Source organism: Mirounga angustirostris, unplaced genomic scaffold, assembly GCF_029215605.1.
Source record: "Mirounga angustirostris isolate CCGP_5_RB_7025 unplaced genomic scaffold, mMirAng1.0.hap1 SCAF_8, whole genome shotgun sequence".
NCBI classification, from domain to species: domain Eukaryota; kingdom Metazoa; phylum Chordata; class Mammalia; order Carnivora; family Phocidae; genus Mirounga; species Mirounga angustirostris.
The window spans coordinates 12,255,615-12,262,323 of record NW_026991716.1 but is presented as its reverse complement, the minus strand read 5'-3'; the positions used below and the strand labels follow the sequence as shown (position 1 = coordinate 12,262,323).

General features: G+C 45.3%; 1 pseudogene; it reads left to right on the top strand.

Moving 5' to 3' along the window:
• Positions 1-4,103: 4,103 nt before the first annotated feature.
• Positions 4,104-5,469, top strand: LOC123837218 (non-POU domain-containing octamer-binding protein-like; annotated as a pseudogene).
• The last annotated feature ends 1,240 nt before the right edge of the window (positions 5,470-6,709 follow it).

The window sequence follows — 6,709 nt, the reverse complement described above, 5'->3', positions numbered from 1 at the left end:
GTGCCCTCCTCAATACCCATCACCAGGCTAACCCATCCTCCCACCCCCCTCCCCTCTAGAACCCTCAGTTTGTTTTTCAGAGTCCATCGTCTCTCATGGTTCGTCTCCCCCTCTGATTTCCCCCCCTCTGATTTCCCCCCCTTCATTCTTCCCCTCCTGCTACCTTCTTCTTCTTCTTCTTTTTTTTTTTTAACATATATTGCATTATTTGTTTCAGAGGTACAGATCTGAGATTCAACAGTCTCGCTCAATTCACAGTGCTTACCAGAGCACATATTCTCCACCGACCTCAGTTCTCAATTTCCTGGCCCATGGGTCAAATTATGCACATTTAATAAGCGTTCATATCATTTTCTCATTGAAAATACTAGAAGCTGATTTGCTAGATCACTGAAGCCCGTACTGATGTCTAATAAGAATTTGAAAAGGATCATCAAGAAATAATCTCTCTTCCAGTCTACCTGCTTACCAGGAAAAACAGAGGCAAATTGTCTTGTTTTTTTGTTAAGCCAGGCCAATGGGAAACAATTCTTTCTGATTCACATTCCCTAGAGAGCATTCCTTTTGCAAGTTTACAGATGAATAAACCTCACATTCTGATTAGGATCCATCAACCTCCTAATCAGCTCACACGGTATGGAAAAGCAGCCCTCTATAGTAGTTTCTGGCAGGAGCACTAGCTGTGTTGAAAGAACCTGTTTTCGGGGCACCTGGGTGGCTCAGTCAGTTAAGCGGCTGCCTTCAGCTCAGGTCGTGATCCCAGGGTCCTGGGATCGAGCCCCACATCGGGCTCCCTGCTCGGCGGAGAGCCTGCTTCTCCCTCTGCCTGTCACTCTGCCTATCTGTGCTCTCTCTCTACGCGTCTGTCAAATAAACAAATAAAATCTTTAAAAAAAAAAAAGAAAAAGAACCTGTTTTCTCCTCATTTAGAGCAGTCCCCTGGGTTTAGTGATGTTTGCGTGTTTGCGGGAGCTTGGTAAACAGTCTGTTGGGACACAATGCTGTTGCTGGCAACTTCACACCAGGATCCTCACCAGGTCTGAAGACTGAGAATGGAATTCATTAACGTGGGCCGGGTAGGGCCCTCCGCTGTTCCAGCAGTGTCAGGGACTGGGACCCAGAACACAACGCTGGAACATATACTGGAAGCCTCAACATTGGATGGCTTGGAATACAAGCCCTTATATTTTTCTTGCGGAGAGGGATATTGTTGCGGGGTCGTGGAGCCCAATGGTCAAGAAAGAATTCTTGAGACGTTGTATGGTGCAACTTCGTAAGTTTATTTAAGTAGCACGGGGACAGGGCCCATCAGCCGAAAGAGCTGCACTTTTTGCTGTATGAAGCTGGTGGTTATATGCTTAGTGCTCAAGGGAGGTGGGGGGTGGGGGATGTGCAGGGAGTATTAGGTCCTAAATGTCTTCTTTAAATTTCTACCCATAAACTACTTCCACAAGATTTCTCTGGTGCTTATCATTCAGTTTGATATTGATTGTTGGTGAGATGTACAGGCAGTCATGAGACCCTTTAAGAATGTAGCAACAAAGATACAGATGTAGTGAAAAGGGCCATATGCACCCCAATGTTCATAGCAGCAATGTCCACAGTAGCCAAACTGTGGAAAGAGCCGAGATGCCCTTCAACAGATGAATGGATAAAGAAGATGTGGTCCCTATATACAATGGAATTTTGCTCAGCCATCAGAAAGGATGAATACCTACCATTTGCATTGACCTGGATGGGACTGGAGGAGATTATGCTAAGTGAAATAAGTCAAGCAGAGAAAGTCAATTATCATATGATTTCACTCATATGTGGAACATAAGGAATAGTGGGGAGGACCACAAGGGAAGGGAGGGAAATCTGAAGGGGGAGAAATCAGAGAGGAAGACAGACCATGAGAGACTCTGGACTCCAGGAAACAAACTGAGGGTTACAGAACGGAGGGGTGGGGGGGTGGGGTAACCGGGTGATGGGCATTAAGGAGGGCACGTGTTGTGATGAGCACTGGGTGTTATATGCAACTAATGAATCACTGAGTATTACAGCAAAAACTAATGATGTACTATATGTTGGCTAACTGAGCGTAATAAAAAATTTAAAAAGTTTAAAAAAAAGAATGTAGCAACCAGCATGTATTTGATACTTATTGGAACTATGCAGGCTGTCGGTCAGTCTTCTGGGCTAAAGGTGAACATTTTCCTTTTCTATCCCCCACTCAGGCTTAACATTCTGCTAACTTGTATTGGTAAAGCCATCCCACCTGGCAAATAGCTACTGGTGAGTGCTTCCCCCACCCCAGGCCAGTCCTTGGTCATTCACCTGGGACCCAGCGCACCAGGGGTTAATATCCCAATGATCGGGAGCTCCAGGAGTGTTAGAAAATCTGCTCTCTCTAGGTCCTTACCACCTGTGGTGGGGTGAAAACTGTCCCCCAGAGATATGAAGCCTGTGATAAATAGCTTACTTTAAAAGGCAGACCTGTGAATGGCGAAGGATGTAATCAAGGTGAAGATCTTGAGACTGGGAGCTTTTGTTGGATTATCTGGGTGGGTCTAAGTGCAATCACATCTACCCCTATCAAAGGGAAGGAGATTTGACAGATGTCACAAGAGGAGATGATGAAAAGAAAACACAGAGATTTGAAGATGCTGGCCTTGACATTTGGAGTGATGTAGCCCCAAGCCAGAGCAAGCCAAGCTACCAGAAGCTGAAAGAGGCAAGGACCAGATCCTCCCCGAAAGCCTCGGAACAGTGTATGGCCCTGCTGACACCTTGATTTCAGACCTCTAGTCGGCAGTACTTTGAGACAGTGTTACTGTTGTCTTAAGCCACCGAGTTTGTGGTAATTTGTTACAGCAGCTCCAGGAAAAGGAATACACCACCTCTCACCTGGTTCACATCAGCCTTGCAACTGACCTCTCGGGGTCTGGTTCTTCTCTTCAATCCACCCTGTGCACTTCATTTTTCTTAACTCCTCTGAGTGGTTTCCCAAACTCCCTATATAAAGTTTTGGTCCTCTCTTACTGAAACAGTTTTAGTTTCCATTAGTAATCATCATCATCATCATCATAACCATCACTCTGTGGAGTGTGCTTTTGTTGTGCTGAGCACTTTATAGAAAGTATCACATTTCCTCCTCACAACAACACACCGAGGTTGGCATTATTAGCTTTGCTTTACAGACGAGGAAACCAAGGCTCAAAGAAGTTAAACAGTGATCCCTGTGAGTGGCAGTAAGACAGGCATGTTTGGGTTCTCAGCCACCTGCTGTAGTGCTTGGTCTGTGTCTCCTGCCCAGGACACTATCCGGGCTGAGAGCCTTGTTCTCCTATTTGTCAAAAACTCTCCATCTTTCCAGATTCGGTGTATGTACCACCACGTCCAGGAGCCTCTCTTAAATACCCATCCATCACCTGCCCTTTAACTTGTAGGTAGAGTCTATTCCACAAACTGTAGAAATTTGATTCTGCTTTATAGTTTCTAAAATTCAAAACACCGTAGTGGAAAAGAATATACCATGTAGAGAAAGATCTTAAAAATACAAACCCAAAGTACCCTACTCAATGATACCTGACTTGGATTCGCTGATTCCTGTTGCTGAGATTTTCTCCTAATTTTATTTTTTAAAAGATTTATTTATTTCAGTGAGAGAGAGAGAGAGCGCACGGGGGGAAGGGCAGAGGAAGAGGGAGAGAGAAACTCAAGCAGACTCTGAGCTGAGTGCAGAGCCCCAATCCCACGACCCTGAGATCAGACCTGAGCTGAAACCAAGAGTCAGACACTTAACCAACTGCACCCCCCATGTGTCCCTCCCCTAATTTTAAATAGAAATAACTCACTGTTTTGGTAGCATGCCCAGTTAGAACTTCCCTGGGCTTTGTAGACACCCCAATGGCATATTTGTAGCATTATCTGAAAATCTGATCCCCATGTAGATGTTCTATCAGTCTAGAGCCCCACTGTTCCATTGAAACATGATGTGAAAACCAATGCAAGCCATACATGTCATTTAAAAATTTTCTAGTAATCAGTCTTGGGACGGTAGAGGCTGTGTAGCATTGCTGTTACTCTGAGGGCAGAACAATCCATAGAGGGGTGCAGAGATGCAGAGCAATAAAACCCTTAACTTGGAGAAGCAAAACCATATTCCAACGAAGCATCATCAGCATCACCAGCAGCCACCACGACCACCAATACCTGCAAGTGGGCAACAAGCCAGCAGCCCAAATGAAGACTTGACTATTGACCTGAAGAATTTTAGGAAACCAGGAGAGAAGCCTTCACCCAACGTAGCTGGCCCTTTGTAGGCAATCTTCCTCCTGACATCACTGAGGAGATGAGGAAACTATTTGAGGCAGAAGGGAAGGCAGGCAAAGTCTTCATTCACAGGATAGGGCTTTGGCTTTATCCGCTTGGAAACACGAACCCTAGCGGAGATTGCTAAAGCAGGGCTGGACAACATGGCCCTCCGTGGAAAGCAGCTGCTCGTGCGCTTTGCCTGCCATAGTGCATCCCTTACTGACCGAAACCTTCCTCGGTATGTTTCCAACGTACTGCTGCAGGAAGCCTTTTCTGTGTTTGGCCAGGTGGAATGGGCAGGTTGAAGTCATTGTGGATGATCAAGGAAGGCACTCAGGAAAAGGCGTTGTTGAATTCTCAGGGAAGCCAGTGGCTTGGAAGGCTCTGGACAGGTCCAGTGAAGCTTCCTTCTTGCTAACCACATTTCCTCAGCCTGTGACTGTGGAGCCCAAGGACCAGGTGGATGACGAAGAGGACTTCCAGAGAAGCTGGTTATAAAGAACCAGCAATTTCACAAGAAGTGAGAGCAGCCACCCAGATTTGTGCAGCCTGGCTCCTTTGAGTACGACTATGCCATGCCCTGGAAGACACTGAGATAGAAGCAGCAGGACCAAGTGGACCGCAACATCAAGGAAGCTGGTGAGAAGCTAGAGATGGAGATGGAGGCTGCTCGCCATGAGCACCAAGTCGTGCTAATGAGACAGGATTTGATGAGGCATCGAGAAGAACTCTGGAGGATGGAAGAGTTAGTTGCACAACCAAGAAGTGCAGGAAGGAAAGCAACTGGAACTCAGGCAGGAGGTGGAGTGCAGGTGCATGAGGAAGAGATGCGGCGACAGTAGGAAGGATTCAAGGGAACATGCCCTGATGCAAGAGAACAGGAGATGGGTGGGCCGGATGGCTATGGGAGGTGCTATGGGCATCAACAAAAGAGGTGTCATGCCCCACGCTCCAGTGCCATTTGGTACCCCAGGTCCTCCAGGACCTGCTACTATGATGCCAGATGGAACCTTGGGATCAACTCCACCAACAACTGAATGCTTTGGCCAAGTTGCTATAATGGAAGGAATTGGGGCAATTGGTGGAACCCCTCCTGTGTTCAACCATGCAGCTCCTGGAGCTGAATTTGCTCCAAACATCACCAATACTAATAAAAATTTCAGTGTCTAAAGTTTCCCCAAAATCCTTAAAAGAAGAACTCTTTTTGGGACTAGCCAGAATTCTGTCCTGGAAAAGTGTGGGAGATTCCTCCCAATCGTTAAGCCTTCCCTGACTGTACTACTCTAAGGGAGTATGCTGGAGGCTGAGGGTAACGGAGGCGCCATATTTAACAAATCAGTTCCATGTGGCATATCTTTGAACTAATTGATTCTGTGTGGTGCATTCCTGAAGTCTCATGTGATTGTTGAGGGCCTGGGGGTGGGGGAAACCATGGCAAAATGGATCCAGTTAGAGCCCCCATTAAGCTTGATCATTCCAGTCTTTGTCCATCCTGTTCTATTTGCTTTCTCATCTTTTTATCCCCCCGACCCGTGAGACACTGCCACATACACCACAAAAACACACATTCCCCAATGCCCTTAGCCTCATTGACTCATACATGTGCAATGGTGGGGATTCGGGCAAATGTCCACAGAGGTCATGGACAACATACATCCGGTTCTGTTATATCCATTCTATTGTCCCTTTGTTTCCTAAGGAAGACATTTTCTCTTAGACATCTTCGTTTGAGTGTATCTTTAAAAAATCTTGTGCTAAGTTGCCTCCATCTTTCTTCCTGGGTAAGGACAACTTTGGCTTGGAATAGCCCTCTGCACTTGAAGACAAGAGCTTGCTACTTACTAGGAGTTAAACATGGGGTGATCCATTCAAGCTCTCCTGGCCTCATTTTCCAACTGTGTAGGTGAGAAATGTGTGCCTGCCTGCCTTATTATTATTATTAATTTTCTCTGCTCTGCCAGGGCTATGTGAGAACAAAATGGCATAGTATATACACAGCACTCTACAAAATAAGGTGTGTTATCATTCCTCTTTCTAACCTTGCAACACGGTGTGAAATATGCTCTGAATATACAAAAAATTTGTCCCCAGCCACTGATTGCATCCACTTCTTGGGACGGTTAGAGACTCCAAATTGTCAGGATTTCTATTCCTTTTAAATGATTACTTTTTAATAATATGTAGTTTCTCCTAGAATGTTAACCATATTTACACTGGTTTCTTGAATTTAGTTTGAGTGCTCACTGCTAGTCCTTAACCCCTTAATCATGACTTTCTTATTCAAATTTTTGTATACTTTGTGAATATCTTAAGTACTTGTTGTAGAAAACAATGTGGTGTGGTAAATCTTATAGTTCTTTAATGTCTGAAATATATATGTTTTTTATATTGGAGTTGACAGATAAAATAC